The sequence below is a fragment of the Podarcis melisellensis genome (genome assembly GCF_964234715.1).
Source record: "Podarcis melisellensis genome assembly, chromosome: 2".
Classification (NCBI taxonomy): Eukaryota; Metazoa; Chordata; class Lepidosauria; order Squamata; family Lacertidae; genus Podarcis; species Podarcis melisellensis.
Window position 1 is genome coordinate 94,513,812 of NC_138529.1, and position 22,539 is coordinate 94,536,350.

Consider the following 22,539-nt stretch of genomic DNA (forward strand, 5'->3'; position numbering starts at 1 on the left):
CTTGGACCTGGTCTTTACCTCTACGGATGTTGGTGATCTGACACTAAGTAAAAGTGAAACGAAAGAAGTGCCATGGTCAGACCACTTCCTGGTGCAACTGGACTTCTCTGCGACCCATCCCCTCTGCAGGGAGGTGGGACCGATTCGGATGGTCCGCCCCCGCCACTTAATGGATCCAAATGGTTTCCAGAGAGTGGTAGGGGATGCTTTATCCCATGTTGATGGCCTTTCAGCCGATTCCCTGGTGGCCCGCTGGAATGTGGAGTTAACCAGGTCTATTGACTGTTTGGCTCCGAAGCGCCCTCTCCGATTGCATGGAGCCCGGAGAGCCCCGTGGTTTTCCACGGATCTGAGGGCAATGAAACAATCGTTGAGACGGCTAGAGCGCCGGTGGCGGATAACTCATTCTGAATCTGACCGGACACAGGTTAGAGCTCAACGTCGAGCCTACCAAGTGGCGATAGTGACGGCGAAGAAGACTTTCTTCACCGCCTCTATTGCATCTGCAGGAGACTCTTTCAGGTGGTTCACAATTTAGCGGAACCACCTGTAACATCGGGGCCCAGTACGGGCCACATGTTCTCCTGCAATGATTTTGCAAATTTCTTTGCAGATAAAATCGCTCAGATTCGGGAAGAAGTAGACTCCACCGTGGGAGCAGGGCCGGGGCGGGAGAGTGCTAGAGTCCTGTCTGGTCAAGTTGTGTGGGATCAATTCCAATCTGTTACCTCCGAGGATGTGGACAGGCTGCTTGGACGAGTGAAGCCAACCACCTGTCTCCTGGATCCTTGCCCATCCTGGCTTATAAAAGCTAGCCGGGAAGGACTGGGCGATGGGCTTCGTGGGGTGGTGAATGCTTCCCTCCGTGAGGGAGCCTTCCCAGACCCGCTGAAAGAGGCGGTTATTAAACCGCTTCTTAAAAAACCATCTTTAGATGCGGCCACGATGGCCAATTATCGCCCAGTCTCAAACCTTCCATTCTTGGGCAAGGTGATTGAGCGAGTGGTTGCTGAACAACTCCAGGCACGCCTGGAAGAAGCAGACAATTTGGATCCCTTCCAGTCGGGATTCAGGCCTCATCATGGGACTGAAACTGCCTTGGTCGCACTGGTTGATGATCTCCGGCGGGCTAGGGACAAAGGTGAGAGCTGTTTCCTAGTTCTGCTGGATCTCTCAGCGGCGTTTGATACCATCGACCATGACATCCTTCTGGACCGTCTTGAGGGGCTGGGAGCTGGGGGCACTGTCCTACAGTGGTTCCGCTCCTTCCTCCTGGGCCGTGTTCAGAAAGTGGTGGTGGGGGATGAGTGTTCAGACCCCTGGGCTCTCACTTGTGGGGTGCCTCAGGGTTCTGTCCTCTCCCCCATGCTTTTCAACATCTACATGCAGCCGCTGGGAGGGATCATCAGGAGGTTTGGGCTGGGTGTTCATCAGTATGCAGATGATACCCAGCTCTACCTCTCTTTTAAATCAGAACCAGTGAAGGCGGTGAAGGTCCTGTGTGAGTGTCTGGAAGCGGTTGGAGGATGGATGGCGGCTAACAGATTGAGGTTGAATCCTGACAAGACAGAAGTACTGTTTTTGGGGGACAGGAGGCGGGCAGGTGTGGAGGATTCCCTGATCCTGAATGGGGTAACTGTGCCCCTGAAGGACCAGGTGCGCAGCCTGGGAGTCATTTTGGACTCACAGCTGTCCATGGAGACACAGGTCAAATCTGTATCCAGGGCAGCTGCTTACCAGCTCCATCTGGTACGTAGGCTGAGACCCTATCTGCCTGCAGACTGTCTCGCCAGAGTGGTACATGCTCTGGTTATCTCCCGCTTGGACTACTGCAATGCGCTCTACGTGGGGCTACCTTTGAAGGTGACCCGGAAACTACAACTAATCCAGAATGCGGCAGCTAGACTGGTGACTGGGAGCGGCCGCCGAGACCATATAACACCGGTCTTGAAAGACCTACATTGGCTCCCAGTATGTTTCCGAGCACAATTCAAAGTGTTGGTGCTGACCTTTAAAGCCCTAAATGGCCTCGGTCCAGTATATCTGAAGGAGCGTCTCCTCCCCCATCGTTCTGCCCGGACACTGAGGTCCAGCTCCGAGGGCCTTCTGGCGGTTCCCTCACTGCGAGAGGCCAAGTTGCAGGGAACCAGGCAGAGGGCCTTCTCGGTGGTGGCGCCCGCCCTGTGGAATGCCCTCCCACCGGATGTCAAGGCGATGGACAACTACCTGACATTCAGAAGACATCTGAAGGCAGCCCTGTTCAGGGAAGTTTTTAATATGTGACATTTTAGTGTATTGTTCATCTCTGTTGGAAGCCGCCCAGAGTGGCTGGGGAAACCCAGCCAGATGGGCGGGGTACAAATAATAAATTATTATTATTATTATTATTATTATTATTATTATTATTATTATTATCTGAATTCTTGTTAAGGAATGCCTATGGCACCTAGTGCCTGTTGGAAACAAAAGCAAACTGTTCTCATGATTGCAGGCTTCCTATATGTAAATGCTGATCCCCAAAAGGCTAGTGGGCAGCCCCCATCCTTCCTCCCAGTCTTTTCAAGGGTCTGAACAGGAGAATAAGGAGAAATACATGTGAAAAATGCAAGTTGGCATGTATGTATGCTTCAGATATGAAAGCACATTGTTGAAGCGTGGGGAGCACAAGGAGCTAAATGACCGCAGGGATTGGTGCTCTGATGCGCAGCCTTTCCTTTCTAGGTCAGCAGCTCTTATATTGGCCTCTTTGGCAGTGATCGAGAGTAATTTCTATCTGATTCCTGCTTGATTGCCTTCCCGATCACAACCTCAGTTTTCAGTGGAAGAGCTCATCGTAGTAAGCATCAAGCAGACATACTCCTTGTTGGAATAGCCATAATGAAGACCTGATAATGGTCATCTGTAGTAAAACTATCACTATAGATATTCTGAGCTGTGAGGGGTCTAACACTTGCCTCAGGATCAGGTAGCAGAGTGAGATGAGCGCTCAACCCTAGTCTGTCAAGACTGGCCTGTACGGGCAGGGGTACCTTTACCTTTACTCTTATTTGCAAGACTGCCTAATTCTATTAAATTAAACTCTCTCTCTTTCTCTCCCCTGTTCCCTTATTCTTTCCAGTTTCATCCTATGCAGTGTGGGTATGAAATAGTTGTGAAACTTGTCTTCCAGTTGTGTTTTGTCTGTCTTTGTGGTTCTTATCTGCCTCTGGTAATCTCGGTTTAGGCTATTTCAGAAAACATAAGCAATCAGCCTTTCTCCTAATGCTTTTTTCAGTCTTCAAACCCAGATACCACAAGTTCATTTTTCCTTTCTATGCAAGGAAAAAAGGTTGGTTTATGGAAAGTAGAAGAGTTGGATGTTGTTCTGGAGCAAAGATTTTGCATAAGTCTATAAAGCTGATGGATGGAGACTCAGAAGTCTTTCCTTTCTCTTCTCTTTTTCTTTTTTCTTTATTTTATAAATTAGCTTTTAGGTTAAAAAAATGATTGGTACTTGATCAGTTTAATTATTTGCTGTCCAAAACACTTTGTTCTTTAAATTAAAAAAAGCAAATATTCCACAGCAACAACAATAGATTCTTTGCAATCAGAACATAATTGCAATGCATGGCTCAGTCATGGAAATGTGAAGTAATAATCTCTGCTCATGTGCAGGGTTCATCACACCTCACTAATCATACCTCAGATATGTCTGAGATTTGGGAGTCTATCTTCCAGGTTTGAGTAAGAATGCGGAGTCATATCCAGATAGGCATAGAGACCAAACTTTTCATTTTGGAAATTCACTGACAAACTCACAAAAGAACAAGGTATGGGCTTAACATTGATTCTTGATATACCAGAGTATGGTCAGTAGCGTTGGCTGAGAAATTAACATGTCAGGTCAGAGCAGCAAAGGGCAAACACAATCCCTATTCCTTTTATAACATATGGCAAATGTTTATTGAATACATAAATTGTTCAGACTGTGGCAGGAATCTACCCAACACTCATGGGAAAATGTGGCGTGATCTTTTAGAGTAATCAAATGAAACTTTATTACACGGCATGACAAATGCCTGTAATTTTATCGGGACAAGTTATTTGTTGTTTACTGTTGTAAGGTAACCATTGTTTTCTCTAAATGTGTTTTCTGTACTATAAAAATAAATAAAAACATTATTAAAAAAACAAAATAACAAGGTAGGAATAATAGTGGAAACATTTTCCTCTGTTCCTGCACAATTCAATATAAATCCCCTGCTAGTATCATGTTGGAAGCAGATCCTCACAGCTTTTCTACAATTGCACATGGGTTGGAACTTTCTTATATGACCTGTTCTACCCAGGAGCTGCTGCAGCTTTTAATGAGTGAATGTTGGGAAATTGTTAATACCTGTACTGTACAGCATGGGTAGGCAAACTAAGGCCTGGGGTCTGGATCTGACCCAATCGCCTTCTAAATCCGGCCCGCGGATGGTCGGGGAATCAACGTGTTTTTACATGAGTAGAATGTGTGCTTTTAATTAAAATGCATCTCTGGGTTATTTGTGGGGCCTGCCTGGTGTTTTTACGTGAGTAGAATGTGTGCTTTTATTTAAAATGCATCTCTGGGTTATTTGTGGGGCATAGGAATTTGTTCATTCCCCCCCCCCCTCAAAATATAGTCTGGCCTCCCACAAGGTCTGAGGGACAGTGGATTGTCCCCTGCTGAAAAAGTTTGCTGACCCCTGCTGTACATACGCAAGCTATCCACGATTTCTCCTCCCGGGTCCCCAATTTTTTAAAAAATGCAAAATGATAAAGTAAAAATCAGGTATTTATTATAGAGCTTGCTTGCTCCTTCTCTCTGTTTCTGTCTCCCTGAACGTCACAAAACAAATATTAAACTAAATAAACAAAAGCTCCTCAAAGTAGGACGCACTCCCTGTTGCTTTCAGGGAAACAGCTCTGAGTAGTCTCAGCAGCAGTGTATGCTTCTGATAGTCGACTGCTCCCACATTGGACTGTTTTTGAAGCAGACCTGACTCATCTCATGTCTGCTATTGGCTGTGCTGGACAGGCCTCATAACAGCAGGTGGAGTAAGAGCTTCCCCACTAGAACAGACTTTCCAACAGCCTGATCCAGTTACAGTACATGGAATTTCTGCTTCGAGACACATGGGAGGGACCTCTTTGCCACAGATTAGGATTGGCTGAGTGATGCCAAGAACTGATTGGCCAGAGAACAGTAGATTGACAGAAATGTTTACTGAGGTGTTTTTGTTTTGTTTTTTTTAGTTTGAAGTACAGAATAGGAGTGGGAGATGAAAGAGTGTGCGAGTCCGAGATTTGATTAAAAACACTTCTCTGAATTCTCCTTGGGAGGGCTGTCCCTCAGTGGGCCGGCCTCGAATGGGACAAGGTATAAATAATAGATAAAAATGAACTTCAAACTGCAGGAGGCAGTGGAAGACAGGAGTGCCTGGTGTGCTCTGGTCCATGGGGTCACGAAGAGTCGGACACGACTAAACAACTAAACAACAACAATTTATAATTTACTGAAAACCCAGTTCTATAAAGAATGCAGCAACAATAACGTCCCAATAAGATGAACTTTCGTTTCTCCTCTGTTTTGAGCTCAGTCCTTCAAACTTTGAGGCTGCAAACCCATTTACTTGAGTGTAATCCCCTTTAATGCAATGGGACTTGATTCTAAGTCAGGGGTCGGCAAAAAGTTTTAGCCGTGGGCCGGTCCACTGTCCCTCAGACCTTGTGGCGGGCAAGAGAAGCGGCACCGGGGTGTGTGTGTGTGTGTGTGTGTGTGTGTGTGTGTGGAGCTGGAAGAAGAGGCGAGGGGGGCAAGTAGTCCTCCCCAACCCCCACCCCCAGCCGCTGTGCTTACCTTCCCTGGGGCTGCCGCCACCGCTGCTGCTGCCACTACTTCTCGTGAGTAGGCAGAGCGAGCTCGTCTGCTCCATTCTCTGGCCCGCAGAGCTCCAGGGTGGTGGCGGCGGAGGGAAAATGAGAAAGGTGTGAAAGGGCTGGCTCTGGAGAGGGACTGCTTAAAATTGCCCTTAGTCAGCTCAGCCTAGCCCCCTTCCTCCTCTAGGCAAGGCGGGGAGAAGCCAGGAGGAGGGAGGGAGGAGGCGCCGCTGCAGTGTGTGTAAGGGAGAGGTGGGGAATGGAATGGCTCAGGGGGGGAAATGGCACAGCCTGAATGAACAGAATCCCCACGCTGATCCACAGATAGTCTGTGGGCCAGATCCTGAAGGCAATTGGGCTTGATCCTGCCCGTGGGCCTTAGTTTGCCGACCCCTGTTCTAAGTAGACATGTATAGGATTACACTGTTAATGTCTTGGTGGTGCATCACTTCTAGGTTTTGAATTGGCTTCAAACATCTTACCATTGTAGCTTCTAGATGAGATATTGCAGTGCTTATCTGTTGATCAAACCTGAGATCGCAATGAAGCCATATGCAAAGATCAGAGGAGAGATTGTGTTTCTTCAGAAGGCAAAGCATGCAAAAGTCAGAGAAGAGGAGGGACAGGAATAGTTATTATTGTTTAGGACTCCTAATGTTTAGGTTTGCCTATTAGACTTGCCTGCAAATGAAGGTCCTTGAACCTGTAAGGCCTTTTCAATGAGAGAATTCTATTACTTATGTAACTGCTCTGTGTGGAGGATGACAAACTAAATGGCCATTTTATTGCACAGAGTTGCTTTCGCTCATCATGAAAGTGTTCTTGATTTCCACATCCCAACCAAGCTTTAAAAGCCCTGTTTGGGGAATCCATTTTATATTTGTGAGGCTGCATCACCCATCATTAGAAGCTTTTAATCTTTTCTTTGAGACTTTTTTTTAAAAAACTTTTCTTGTGTACAATATTGATAAGCTGTATGACATGGCCCAATATTGATAAGTTGTATGACATGGCTTATAGACTGATGATGAGCAAAGTGTCTTTGAGCTGACATTGTGGTAACACAGACACATTACTTTGTATACTTCACTGTTCGATCATGTGGTTTTGATGAAAAACCGAACTTGTACAAAAAAGAAAAGAAAGAAAGAAAATGTTTAGGTTTTTTTATATATGTAACAGAATTGGCAGATGCCTTTTTGGCAATGTGTGTGACAATGAGGTGTGCTTGGAAGGGGTCAAAAGGCAAAAGTGTAATTTAAATATTATTGTAGTGTCTAGAACCTAACAGATCCATTTTATTATTGGAAAGCTTGAAATCTCCATCTCCTGGGAATGCTGAGGGTTGCTTTTCTTTTAGAGCTGGCCAGAAAGAGGCCTGAATTGGAATGGATGTTTTAGAAAGTTCAGACTTGCTGGCAGAGACTTCCTGTGGGCAAAATATGTAAACACCCTAAATACAAACAGAACTGGAATCTAGCTAGTGGGACATTTTCCTGTCATAAATGTCTAACAGCTTATTTTTAAATTAAAGTATAACTACCATTCTTCTTAAAAAGGATTCTGCTTATTCTCTCATGTTAACGTCTCACTGTGTGCCTTTCACTGGTGAGAGAAACATTTCACCCTTCCTTGCACTGGAAAGCTAACGCCCTGGAAGAAACCAACTCTCTTGTGTCATTCCCAGTTACTCTATGGAGCAAACTCGCTGTCTTTTTTTAAATGTGTGAAGCATTTAAGAACTGTGAAAAATAGGTATTTCCCTCAGAATTATTTCGATATTAGACAGTGGCAGAGGGAAATTCAGCAATGTAGACCAGGCTCATATGAATAGATTTTCCCTCAGAACAGGCACAAATATGAGGGCCCTTAGATAATATTCTGAGGAGGTTTCATGTAAGTACATGTGACTGTACCACTTCAGGATACATATGAGGACATTACTTGTTTGAAAGTAGCCCCACATTAAAATGTCCTTACATGTGTAAACTGCACATCATGGAGATTAGGTTAGTAGCCTATCATGTGAGAGAGAAATTATGACCAGGATCCACTTTCAAACATATAGTACCCCATGTTTATGCTGAGGTGATAAAATCCTGTCAAAAGAGTATACCACAACTCACCACATGTTTGATTCTACCTTTAAACTTATACCCAGAAAAGGTATTGCTCTGGATCAGTGGTTCTTAAACTGTGGTTTGTTCATGATTAATGGGACACCATTTGCTTTCAGGAGGTCCATGGGAACATGGCAAAAATAGAGATGAACATGGACAGAATCAAAGTTTATTACAGTCATACCTCGTGTTGCGTTAGGTTCATGTTGTGTCTTTTCGGCCTGCGAATGCAGCAAACCTGGAAGTGTATACTTCCAGGTTTCACCACACGTGTAGAAGCGTTCTGCGCGCTTTGCGCTTGCGCAGAAGCCTTCTGCGCCTTTCACAAATGCGCAGAAGCGCTCTATTGCGCTCCACGCTTGCGCAGAAGTGCCGCTCTAGTTGCAGACTTTTCGGGGTGCAAACAGCACCCCGGAATGGATCGTGTCCACAACTAGAGGTACCACTGTACTGTCTTGGCAGGCAAATGTTTCAGAGACCCGAAGCATATCTGAACGTAGTAACACTCACTCTTCAAGCAACCAGCACTCCCTCCTCTTTTTCTTTGGCTACACTACAGGGCAAAAATTACTCGAGTTTTATAGGAATAGGTGTCCATAATACAAATTGGGTTTGATCCACTGGTTGCATGAACCAACAGTTCACACAACCAATCTTTCTCATTCCTTCCTCCTCCCTGTACCCTCCACCCCCTAAAAAAATCTCCAGAGATTTCTCTACTTGATTCTGGGTGATTTCCTCTCTTCCACTGCAGACCAGTATGACGCAGCTCCCACTATTCAGACCTTCCCTGGCCTTCTTGGAGAGGGTTTCCATGAAGTACAGAAGGTTTCAGGGCAGAAGGGAAGAGGAAGCAGAATTGCCTTTTGCTTGTGCAGCCTCCGGATTCAACACACAATCCCTTTCCTAGATAATCTCATTCATTTCTTTATTTAAAGAATTCTCCTGCCAGCCAAAAAGAGGCTCCTATATTTAAAAATGTAAATAATAAGACAGAAATGCATTTGGTTATCTGGGTGAAAACAGTTTGAGAATCACAGTAGTTCAAGCACGATAAAGCCCATGGTTGACACCTTGCCCTTGTTCACACAACACTTATTCCCAGAGTCAGCTGTTTAGGAGGATTATTATCCCCTGCTCTAAACACAGTTTATGTGAGCATTTTGCTATGTGATGGTAAAGTGAACTAAATCGTGGGTAATGATATTATTAATGTTTTGTGTGAGCAGGGTTTTTAGCTCAGGGTGTTGTGCATATAAGTGCATTTACCACATTTATTTGAAAATAAGTATGTATTGTTGATTTAAATAAAAATTGGTTTGGAGTCAATGTTAGGTTCATTTTCTGGGACACATTTGGAAATCCCGCCATTCCTCTTCATATTTTACGTTGAATTTTTTTTTAACTGAATGTTTTAGAACCATCTTCATTTCTATATTTCTATTTCCTTAATTCTGTATTATAAATTAATTGCCAGGAATATTATGTTGGATGTGACAAAATAAGCCATAGCTTAGACAGAAAACCAAACAGCTGAGCTATTATATTTTAAGTTATTTTTCTCTCTCTATCTCTTCTTCTATTGCTGTTTGTTGCTGTGATACAAAAAAATAGGAATAGAAATGTATAATTCCTTTAGGGGTGAAAAATAAATTAAGAATTCCTCTTTCTGTAGTCATTAACATAGCCAATTTACAAAACCCTTTATAAGAAAAATGGCTTTCTAATGGGGACACTGTCAGACTCTTAACTACACACTGCTGGGAGCCGCTCTAATAACGTCTAATGCAAGTTGTAGGGAAGCGAATCAGTAGCAGAAAGCAGGATCGCTGCTTGACTGCTCCCTTTCCTGACAGGAAGAAAAGGACAGTGATCAAGCTGAGGTCCTCAAAAGAGGCCCTTAAATCACTGGATAACATGAAGAATGGGATGTACACAGGCTACTGTAGAAAGCATATAACAAAGCATTTGAATTGTAGTGAGACAGATAATTCTTGTAGCAACATTTAGATGACTGTGATCTTTTTGCGTTGCACATTAAACCGTAGTAAAGTGCACCAAAGATAATGGAAAATGTTCACATGTAGTCCTTTTTCTTTTTTAAAAAAAAGCTGTTTATGACATGACATTACCAAGAAGGTATTATGTTAAAGATTCTGCCAGGGAGGGAGATGTTGGGGTCCTCTTCTGTGATTTAGCCATGCACTGGTTCTTAAAATGTAATAGAAAAAGTATTTAAAATATTATGTTCTTATTTAGCCCTATCCTTAAGTTGTGGGATGTAGCCCCTGTAAAAGGTTCCCCGAGCCTTAAGAAACAGAATAATCTCATTTTTAGGAGGTAAAAATAGAAAAGATAATTATATAATGTATCTGGCTCTTTTGGTTTTGGCCATATGTGTTCAAATTTCATAGTAACATTTAAGATGATAGGGTAGCAAGGGATGGATTTATTTCAGTCTCTTAAATGCTGTATTAGACGCATGATTTGTTTTTGGTGAAACTACAAATAGCGATTTGCCAGGGGTGGTGGCTACCAGGAGAGATCCAAGTTAGAAGGGCTATTAATTTCCAGCCCTCAGAACATTGGAAGTAGCTTTGTTTGAGAAGGGAGGAGGAAAAAGACTGGAAGAAAACCCTCACACTCCAAAGAGCAGAAATGAAATTTAATCAATTCAATATGCATGTTAAAGGAAACATTCTGAAGGACAGATTTGGATTTGAACTGATCTTTCTTTCTTTCTTTCTTTCTTTCTTTCTTTCTTTCTTTCTTTCTTTCTTTCTTTCTTTCTTTCGACAGCTAACTCCTCCTGAAACATGGCACAGTGACAATCAGTGACTGAAAAGTGAGGACAGCCAGGTTTGTTCTTTTTGTTAAATGTTGCTTTTAAATGGTATCAGATACGATTGTGATTAGAACACGGGTAAAATTGCTGGCTTGTGTCATGCATGTGGCACACCTCAGGGCAGATTCAGATAAGTGTTTATTTTCATTGTCACTGAGAGGAACCCCGTTGAGTTAGGCTATCTGAAGGGGTTCAGTTTGCAATGGAGCATGTTTTTTCATCTTTTACAAAGCTCATATTTTCACACTCCGTTGCATGTCAAGCCCTTCAGACAACCTATATCCAAGTATCCAGTGCAGCAGCTGTTTCTCAGTGCATACATGCAGCATGGTTCCTGAACTTTATAAGAGGGACAACAGATATCAATGGTTGATATTAAAGAATGTTGACCATTGGAAATAGGTTACCATGTTCACAAATTGAGTTTTATGTAGTCGGCTACACAGTCCTTGCCATGTGCCCATTAGCCCCTAACAAAACAAATACAAAATCCCCAAAGAAATAAGGTCTGCACCTGCATGCAAGAGCTCCATCAGAATGCAAAAGCATTAGTGCATTCGGAAAATGATTATTTGTCCACCCATATTTGCAAGAGAATACTGACATGAATTTATCTGAGATGCACCCAGCTGCTGGAGGCAAATTGCCATGTTAGCCACAAGGTAAAAATGTAAGAGTTATATGCCTCTTTTATCCTATATGCACTTTCATCTAATCTCAGTTGATACGATTGATGCTGCTGAAACCCATATTCAGTCTATGGTACTGTACTCAATGTGGGGTAAAATGTTATTCTTTTCATATGTGACTTGAACATAAAAAGCGAAAGTATACAATTAATTTGCCAGCACTTTCTTTAAAATTGTACGCTAGGTTTCTGTGAAACACTGTATGAAGCAATATTCCAAGTAAATTATTGTTATTTACTATGATATTTTTTTTGCCTGCATATTTTAAAGTCAACAATTATGTTTCCTTTTTTTGGCTTAATGGCTTTCTACAATATTTTTAGAAACCTGGTCAATTCTTTCTTCACTAAGTCTGAACATCATTTTCACACACTGCAGTCTTAAAAATAACACCAAATGCAACTTTGTAGATCAGCTATTTTTCTGAATCCATTAATGGATAAACGACATTTTTTTAAAAAAAAAATTAAAGTGAACTTGTGGGACAAAATTGACGTGAAGCAATTGGAAAGCCCTTGATGGGATTTCATTATTAGTGTTATCTGGACACATAGGTGGCCTATGACAGGAGTTGGTGGCATCTGTCTAATTCATACTTGTCAGGGGTCAGAAATGTGAATACTGACATCATGACCAGCATTTTTGAAATAGGCTATAAAAAGGATACATAAATTCTGCTAATGCTAGTATGTAAAGTTAAAGGCCCCTATGAATTGTTGTGCCAAGAAAGAAGGGAGCTTAGTGAACACTGTGCCAGCATTAATGGTAAGTGCTATTACCTGTGACCTTGCACATAGCAATGAAATGTTTGGCTATAAAAATAGTCCAACAACATTCAAATGGTCAAATAACAAAACTGTTGCATAGTTAAAGAGTGGGAAATGGCTTGAGTATGGAGAAGGGTGGCTGTGGATGACTGATGTGGGTACTGTGCCAAAGGCATTTCAACTACTATCATCCATTTACACTAGTACCTGCCTGTGTCTATTACATAATCGTAACCTGATAAATTAACTATACAATCCTCTGCATACTTATGCAGAAGTAGGTTTCGGCATGTCCAATGAGACTTGTTCTCAGGTAAGATTGCAGACTAAGGTAGAAGCTACGCACATATAAAAAACACTGTGAAAATGTTTTTTTTAAAAAAAAAGTTTTGAAAAATACATTAGTTTTCCATGTATAAGATGCCCCCTATTTTTTGGGACTCAAAATTAAGAAAATGCACTGTGCTCTATCCGTGTATAAGATGACCCCTTACTTTAAACTTCCAAAATTTAGAAAAAAATATAGTCTTATACACGGAAAAATACAGTACATTGAATTTGGCATAGCTCACTGTCCCTGTCTAGTGTCACATTTGTATATTGTACTTCACAACACATTTAAAACGTTTTAATTGCAGCTGTATAGCTGAGTCCTAAGATTGCAGGTGCTAGAGACCCTTAGAGGTCAAACTTTTCTTGCATGATGTGGTGCCTCATTTGATATGCTCTTAAAGTGGCATGGAAGGTGCTGTTCCAGGTATAAAGTAATTTATCAGTTCTCAAGTAGGTCCAAAATTAAGATGATACTTACTGGACACAAATTCCTAAATACAGTAAGCCCACAGCTCATGCACATTTAACTTTTGCGCATTCAGCTTTAGGCATGTGGCAGGTTTATCATTTTTTAAATAGAAATGGAATGGGGTTCCAGGAAAAATGACTCTGGCAATTCCACCCGCCATTGAACCCATTGTGCTTTGACTGTATGTGATTTTGGCTTTAGGTGTGATCCCTGGAACATAACTCGCATGTAAATTGTGGTCTTAATGTAAAAGAGAACATCATTAGCTTTATTGGTACTTAGCTGTATATTTCTTCAGTCTTTATGTTTGATGTTAAGGAGCTGGTGCCATGTTGTTTTCGTTATAATTATTGGTATGTTTTAAACAGATTATGTATGGATAGATGTATATGTATATATGCATATAGTTTTAATTCTATCAATATATAATTCTATTTTATGATGGATTTTTAAAGGTTTTAGTAGTTCTTATTTTTATATGTCTGTGACGACTTAACTGTCAGGGGTCCTTTATTTTTACCTTTTTATTTTTATATGTAAGCCACCTTGAGTGCTGTCAGGAAAAAAGGCAGGGTAAAAATAAATTAATATATAGTAATAATAATTTTGGTATTCTGTGTGTTCTGACCGTTTTCAGTTCTGAGGCTTTTTAGCTGATGTTTGAGGTACATCTCAAGAGTGCCTGATGCTATAGCAAATGCCTACTTATGCACCTTATCCAGAAGGCAGAGGTTAATAATTGTTAATTAACAGTAGCTAGTTAATCATTGTTCAGATATACTATGTCCAAACCAGGTTCTTTAGGAATTGTACCATCACCTCTTCTATGGCCGGCCTTTGTTATATTCCGGTTTTAGTAGGACAATACCTTCCTTTTTGAAACAACATTCCTGCACCAAGTCCAAGTCCACCTATGTAAACTCCAGCAGTTAGATAGCAGTGTGGATGACACATTAGCACTTGTAACCTTGTGTCCTTGTCTACATGTGTTAAGTACTATACTGCACATGTACATGAGCTCAGACCCTCTGAACAAGGGTCATGGTGCACCATCACAACAACTGGGTTTTCTTAGAGAGGGAATTAGCAATGAAGCAACAAGCCAGAGTTTAGAGCAACTGAGCCGTGTCCAATTAATGTGTTCCATCAGCATAAGAATTTTCACTTGCACAGTGAAGCTCATGGAATCTGCTCCAGAGGGTTGGAGAGATCTAGAGGGTGTTTGGGGGTGGGGGTGGGGAGTTCTGTTCTTTCTTATGAAAATTGACAGACTGGGTACATAGCATTTAGCTTGGATTGGCAACTGTTTGGTTAAATCTATAGGGGACATGGGAGATGGGAAAGGCTGACGGGTTAAAGCAGCATGGAACTGACTGGGGAAAGTTGGAGAATGAAAATGAGATATGGAGGAAATAGATATATTTATTTTTGTTTATTTTTATAACATGTATCACTTAATATAGCAAAATCTCTAAGTATGTCACACAAGTAACACTCATAAAAAGCACATGAAAAAAGTAAATAAGTAATACTGAAATACAATAAAAATCCAATAAAATGTTAAGCAGTATTTATTTATAGAAACATAGAAGGTGAATTGGGTTAGACAAAGGAGTAAAAAATGTAATTAACACTTTGCCTGAAGCAGCATGGGTTGCTTGGAGAGTTAGAGAGACAAGAAAGGAAGCAGAATTAGAGTCGTGGGGAGGAAATTGGAGCACAAATATTACCTACTCAGTGTGAAGAAGGTAGAAGGGGTGCTCTTCCTACTGGGGTCTATTGTGAATCTGAAGGTTGTCCTTGGCACCAGGACACCAGAACTGCTTGGGTTGTTACTTAATTTTCAAAGGGCTAGACACCCTAGATTTCGCATGTCAGTGTAGCATCACTGAGTTGGGCTTCCATGCACTTCTAGTGGACAAAGGCGGGAGTAGCTTTTACAGGAATTGGCTGGCTGCTCTTTAGTTTTTTTGCTCCTTCTTGGACAAAGCACTCACATTCTCCTTTGGCTCCTCTTACTCCTTCATCTTGGCTTAGCAATTTTCTTCTCTGATCTCTACAGTTCAATTACTGACCCTTCATATCCAGTCCTTTCCCTCCTCTCTACAGAATGGCTTCTAAGAGGGGTATATAAATGGCTTGCCTAGGTCTCCAGGGCTTGCAGATTATCTAGAATATTTTATTTTTGTGAAGTGGTATTCCCACTCCAGGGAATGTTGGAACCTTCTCCACAGTGAAGGGTCAGTAATTGAAAAACCTCCATCGAACAAGATGTTTCAAGATGCCCACTACATGCCACTGTTATGCTGTGCCCTAGCCCCTCTAGGTTTGTCTTCAAAGTTAGCGAACAGCAGATGCTCTGCAGACCCCTCCTGCTGCCCCAGACCTACAGCCAACTCCAAGAATTGTTCCAAATACAGTGGTTATCAAGAAAGTCATTAAATTGGAGTGGACTGCTTCCTAGCAAAACTGAAGAGAGGCCAGCCTGTTTCCTTTAAAAGCAATAATTGCCTTGATCCTCTAGTTGTGCAAGTAAGCACAACCCAGTGATGCTACACTGGACAGCAAATCTATCATTCAAGTTTGGTTGGTTTGTTTGTAAACAAGGTGGAACTTGCTGTCCCCTTTAGCCCTGCATGAAATAATACTTTCCTTGGTTAAGGCAATGAAAGACCAACACAAGCTCTGGAAAGCTATGTGTTCTCCCAGAATCTTTGCAAAGCTGATCATAGTTGATTAGTGTAAAAATGTGTGGGGTAAAGGGATTGCTAACCTTAATGGGTACAAATTCAATTCACAATGGATTGTGCAGTACTTCTGGCAGGGTGTATTCCCTCTTGGGGAATTTGGTATGTGTGTGAACGTTTTGGAGGTACCAGGGCTGTTGAATAAAGGGTGGATATTTCCATGGTCAGTGTTAATGGAGGATAGCTATTGTACTTTCTGCTTTCTTGCCCCTTTAACTAGACCTCTGTTTTAGTATACCACTTTCAGGCAAAATGGAGCCAATAATTAAAATGGTGGCCGGGCTAATCATCTTGGAAGAGTTTACTCTGTTCCTGTTGCCTAGCAATACATACAACTACTCAGAATTGAAGCCAGGCTAGAAAGGAGGCCTAGAGTGGGAGATGAAATCATTATAGATTGCTGCAACTCCACGTCCCCAACTCTTGAGCCTATTAAAAGCTACCATTAACAATTTTGCTAGGAGAACCATTGGAAATGTGCAAACAACAGTGCAAACAAATACAGCAATGTACAAACTGGTTCTCAAAGTTCCAAGTATGGAGGGTCAGTCTCACTCTTTTCATATTGACATCAATAATTATTGTTCCTCAAAGGAGAAAATATACTTTGAAGTATTTTAGCAAGCCAGCAGAAAGTTGAATCCATGGCTGCTGAAGGAAGACAAAGAGAAATTGTACCTTTTATTAGCTGGACCTGTCTGGCTTCACTTGTTCCAAGACATTCTGGTTTGGGATCATCATGATGCTTCATAGAAAATTAAACCTTCTTTGACTTTAGTTCTGTACTAGCCCAAGTCTTTCCATCATAATGCACTAAATAACTGATGGAAGACATTGCTTTCTTTTATAGGTGAGGAGGATAAAACATTCTTTCTGACTTCTAATTCTGGAAGTTTGTAGAACCAAGTAAGTGTTCATTATAGGTTGTTTTTTTTTAGTTCAAAAAAATAATCCAGTTGAGTATATTTCACAGCTTAAATAGTGAATAGTGGATTTATTGGAGACATAGGAAGCTGTGAGTTGGGGGGGGGGGGAATCACAATGGAAAGCTGATCTTCTGAACTGGAAATCTGTGTGACAGCATATTAGTAATCATTAGACTTTTAGTCCAGCAAGCAGGTTGTAGATTGTGCCCTTTAGGAGAGGGATAATAGACTTGATAGAAACATCACCGTTAGCCTGTCATTCAGTAGCTTAATGTCCTCTGACTGTGTTCTAGATACTGAAATTTTCCTGAACAGTAAAAAAGTGGCTTTGAAAATGATGCTGAACAGATTTAACTATACACAGGAAAGGTTTTTCTGTGGCAGTTTGTAGCCAATAGTGAAAAATATAACTTTAAGTGTGGATTCCTTGAGACATGTTTCAGAAATGAGGAATAAAAGTTAAATTCCAATCCTTTAGGCACCAGCGGGGAACCTGTGGCCTGGAGGTCCAAATGGGCTGGCAGGCATCCTAATTGGTCAACAAGGCCATTTCCCCAAGCCATGCACACCTGCCCCCCACCCGATTACTATATGATATTGGGTGTTGGGCAGGTAAAGATGCAGCATCAGATGAACATTTATTCAGCACTGTTTTTAATCGGGCACCCAAATGCAACTCTATCCAGTAATCCATACACTCCATCACTGACAGCGGCCATCTACACGCCTCTGAGAAACTCACAAGCAAGTCATACTGATGATGACTTTTTGTTCATTCAATTTATATTGGCCCTGGAAACCTGTAATTCGAGTTTACCATGTTATCTGTTAGCTACCATGGCTAGCAGATTCTCAGCCTCCTAAAACAAGAATTATTTTACTTTTATTTACTTTTAATTTAATTTCACATTGAAGTGAACTTACGTCAGGGGTGGGAAATTGAATCTGGCCAGCAGACCAGATCCTTTTTAAAAAAAAAAAAAATTTATTGGGGTTTTTAATAAAAGAAATACAAAAATGATAAACAGCATTGCTTTGTTTTAACAAAATTTCATAACTTCTTTAGACTTCCTCACGTCTCCCGCTCCCACTTACATCGTTAATAAATTTTTTCAAGCAAATTATCATCTTATTTGCAATTTTGTAACCGCTCATTTAAATATAATATAACAGTTCTCCAACAAATTTTGTTTCTCTTAATCTCACATATCATCAAATTCCGATCCAGTTTAGTGATGGCCAATTATTTGTAACCAAGCATCCTTTTTAACATTCCACTAAATCACAATGTTTCTGTAGATAAATCTTAAATTTCTTCCAATCTTCTTACCAGCAGACCAGATCCTGACCCCCACAAGCCATTCTGATGTTAGCCATTGTATGCATTGGTCAAACTCACATTGGTAGTAGCTTCGAGAACACTGTCTAACCATCTCATCCTCTGTCGTCCCCGTCTGCTTGTGCCCTCAATATTTCCCAACATTAGGGTCTTTTCCAGGGAGTCTTCTCTTCTCATGAGGTGGCCAAAGTATTGGAGCCTCAGCTTCACGATATGTCCTTCCAGTGAGCACTCAGGGCTGATTTCCTTCAGAATGGAGAGGTTTGATCTACTAAGGATCAATTAATATGATCAACTCCCATATACTTGATCAGCTGCAGGAGCTCTTTGACCAAGATAGGGCTTGGAGGTGTAATTGTGAGAATATAGTTTGTATTCGTATCTCAGAAAGAAATGCTTCTATAGAAAGTTCAAGAAGTAAATATTATAATCAACGAAGCATCATAAATAACTTTTATGTCTAAATCAAGCTATTAAAAGCTTTTTTTATTTTTAAGTAGATAGGGGAATAAAATAGCTGCATAGTTCATAAAGTGGTGTACTATTACTGCCTGCTGTGCCCATGAATTATGCCAGCTTTTTACACTTGTGAAGTAAAAAGCGGATTAGAACTGTGATCAATGTATTATCCTATATTTCTTATTGTTCATTATATTTCTTTTTTGAGAACCTTTGTAGTCTAAATGGCTACTAATGACATAATTACAATTGTTTGTCACCACCATAATGTGTGATTTCCTATCTCCTCATGAAGATGTAAGTTAGATAAAGGAGGAGTTTTGGCAGGAAGACAAAGTGCAGTGATTTATTAAAGACCAGATGTGGTTGTTAAAAGCTTTTTTATACAGAAAGACTTAATTGAGTGATGTGAAATAGGAATGAAATATCTGAACATTATAAGCAGTGGTTCTTGGTGTGAGTGACATGGTTGCTCACAGGAGCACGAAGAACTAGTTGGTTGTTTTATTGTTGTATACAAATTCATGTTCAAATTTAAATAGTGTGAGAAAGTGTTAAAGAGGAAAATAATAACACATTTTGAGGTCTGTTGGACTGTGAATGTCTTTTCTATCATGTCTTGAAAAATTTTCTGATATGAGGAAGCTGGTGAGGTGCAGTGATGAGAGTGCGGGATTTTGATGTAGAAAACCCAGGTTCAAATCACAGCTCACTGGGTGGCCCTGGGCAAATAACTGTTTCTTCCACCTAATTTACTCCTCTGTGTTGCTGAGAGGATAAAATGAAGATAACTCGGTGCAAGCTACCATGAGTGTCTTGGTTGAAACATGGAATAAAGATGTGACAAAATAAACAAGTGAAAGGTTCTCATTCAGTGTTCATGGTGATCTGTTACCGCTGATAAGGGGGGAAATCAGAAAGGGATTGGAAAGCAAAACATAAATAAAAGACCACTTTTTGCAATCTTACAGTATGTTCAGTAATTTTTGGAAATAGTAGGTTTCCCCCCTTCTAGAGTATTTGACCCATGTAACTCTTTTCTTGCTTCCTGTTAAGTTCTTTCTCTTCATGTAACACTTATGGGATCGTACAAGACTGCCAATCAGCTTCATATCCTCTGAGGCTAGGAGTATCTTACCAGCTTTGTCTAGTTTGCCACCTATGGCTGTTCCTGGTAAGAGATATCTTGACCACTCTAGCCCTTGTATTTGTGACCTTCAAGATGGATTACTGCAATGTGCTCTGTGTGGCTCTGCCCTTCGGCCTGGTTCGGAAGCCCCAGCTGGTGCATAATGTGGTAGCACTTGGGGACACATGGCAGACATATAACACTGGGCTGCACATATGCTACTACGCTAAGTTCAAGGTCCTTGTATTAACTAGGACCTGGGAGAACAGGGTTCAAATCCCCACTCAGCCATGAAGCTCACTAGGTGACCTTGGGCCAGTCCCTGCCTCTCAGCTTAACCTACCTCACCGGATTGTTTGGGGGAATAAATGAGGAGGGGGAGAACCATGTACCTGAGCATCTTTGAGGAAAAAAGTGGGATAAAAATAGAAAAGGCTAACCTATGTTCTTACTGTTGATACTAACATAGTTCTCAGGTGAGCTTTGGCCACCCCATATCGCTATAGTCCTAATCTGGACCAGGCCGCTTGCACCTGAAATTTGCATGGAAGGGAGGGAAGCTCTCATTGGGGTGGGAGTTTTGTTCCCACACAAATTACAAACACATCCTTCTCCCCACCCCCTACTGCCCAGGTAATTTTGAGACCACAGCCAGGAGAATGTGGGCAAAGCGTTAAAGCCCCCTTCCCTACACTGAATCTAGGGTTAAGATCTAGATCTGGGGCCTCATATTGGCTATTTCTGATAAAATCCTGCACTCGGAATCTTGCATTCTTGGGCAAACATAGTTTATGCCGCATGTAGTTTGACCCCAAGTAATAAGTGCTCATCATGTCCATAGACAAGCAACCACGTTCAACAGAAAGAGCTGGTACCTTATAAAGTATATGGGTTGTAGCCAATGTTATTTCTACTTAGAGTGTACCCTTTGAAATTAATGGACCTAAATTAGTCATTCTCATTCATTTCAGTTGACCTCAGTGTAGTTCAGTTGGTAGAGCATGAGAATCTTAATCTCAGGGTTGTGGGTATGAGCCCCATATTGGGTAGTAAATTCCTGCATTGCAGGAGATTGGACTTGATGACCCTCGTGGTCCCTTCCAATTCTACAATTCTATTAATGACCTGCTCTGAGTGGGGCTAGTATTGGATATAACCCTCGGTCCAAATGCCTATGTAACCTTATGGTTAAAGAATGGTTCAGTGTAAAACTTAAGATTTCTATTTGTATTGCATTTGGCAGATGTAAACAGTTCCAAAAATCAGGATTAAAAAACAACAACACCTTACTGAATCTACCTTCAAATCCTTTGGGAGCAGATCATCACTAACTCATTTATCACGCATCTTCTTTGGTTTCTAGCTCGTGCTTCTTTGAATCTTGTGATGCACGTTGTACAGTTACCCTGTAGCAATGAACTGATTGAGTATAATTTGTATTCATTGTTAAATTTAGTAACTGCACTGAGATTTGAATTACGCTAATCAACTTTTCTTGTAATTTGTATAATTTACATACTGTACACACACCGTAAATGCAGGACTCTGATGCAAAACAAAGTTTAATTAGTGTAACAGGGTTACATCTGCTTCCCAAGTGATTGATTTCTGAATGTGCTTATGCCAGTCGCAAGGGGGATCAGGGAATTGAACCATAATGGTTAAGGGCACAGTCTATGAAGAAGTTATCCTGCACATCCTCCGTTTGAATGAAGGAGCTGTGCAAGCTATTGTGCTTTTGCACTAGCTACTGTTGTTCATTCACTTCAATGGGTCTTGCTCGGAATATCTTCTGATGCCCTGAATCTGGAAATGACAAAACTTTCTAAATGTCGTCATTTGAATTTGGTTTGAACATGGAGGGGGGGGGGAATGGGTTTTAGCTAACAGACAATTATGATACAGTTTTGTTTACATATTAGTTTGCTAAGTTTAATTGCTTTCTGTTACATTCTATTTAGGAGTTATTTCTGACAATCAGATGTTTGGAATCCTATCGTAAAAGTGAACCTATGGTAAAAATGCTGTTCTTTCCTTAGAACCATGCTGCTGAAAGTTGTAGTAGGCCAATAGTCTCCCCGTTTTATTTTTTTATCGTATGAGACATATTCTAGGCCCTATTCTAGGGGACAATACCAATGGGAAAAGGCGTGTTTTTAAAAAATATTTTAAAAATGGAAAGTGAAGGATCTATACTTAGGTTGATCCAATGTTCAGCTTGCATATATGTATTGTAGAATGCATGGTATGAAACTTGTTTCATATCATGGGAGGAAAACCTGCTAGGTATATTTCCACACTAAGGTATACAAGTTAACAACTGTGAAAGGGAACATGCAAATTTCCATGAAGAATGCACAGAAGCAATGGCTGTAAAATGTGTAAACAAATACCGTATTTTTCCGTGTATAAGACGCCCTATGTATCAGATGACCCCTATTTTCTGAGCCCAAAATTAAGTAATAAATATTTTAAACACCAAACCGGATAACTTTGATATTTTATTAAATATTCAAAACACCGGTATATTTAGTACCATATATTTAAACATCAAACAGCGAGGCAAGCTGTGTAATGGCAGCTGCTCCTGTCAGCTCAGTGTAACTTCACTGTAGCTGCAGCTCCAGCTCTCCCACTTGTGTGTTGCACTTTTGTCTCAGTATTTACGGTATGTACCGTATTTACTCCACGAACGCCGGCAGATGCAAATGCTGATGTAGGAGCTGCGACTGCCAGAGCTGCCTGAGTGAGTGTGCTTGGGGAATGGGGGGGGGGTCTGGTTAGCCAGGGGTGGCTGAGGGAACCAGATGGAAGGGACAGTGTCCGGAGTGGG

The 22,539-nt window shown here is 41.2% G+C and overlaps 1 protein-coding gene across 13 annotated transcripts in view; it reads left to right on the forward strand.

The window, feature by feature from the left end:
- The window catches only part of FOXP1 (forkhead box P1), a 513,657-nt gene that overhangs the window by 142,212 nt on the left and 348,906 nt on the right, over positions 1-22,539 (forward strand). For 10 of the 13 annotated variants that reach the window (XR_014165850.1, XM_081901936.1, XM_081901945.1 and 7 more), the window contains one exon: positions 10,803-10,862. The exons of the other annotated variants lie outside the window; for them this stretch is intronic. The gene's annotated coding sequence lies outside the window, so the exon portion shown is untranslated. The remainder of the gene's footprint in view (positions 1-10,802; positions 10,863-22,539) is intronic. 13 annotated transcript variants of the gene reach the window in all.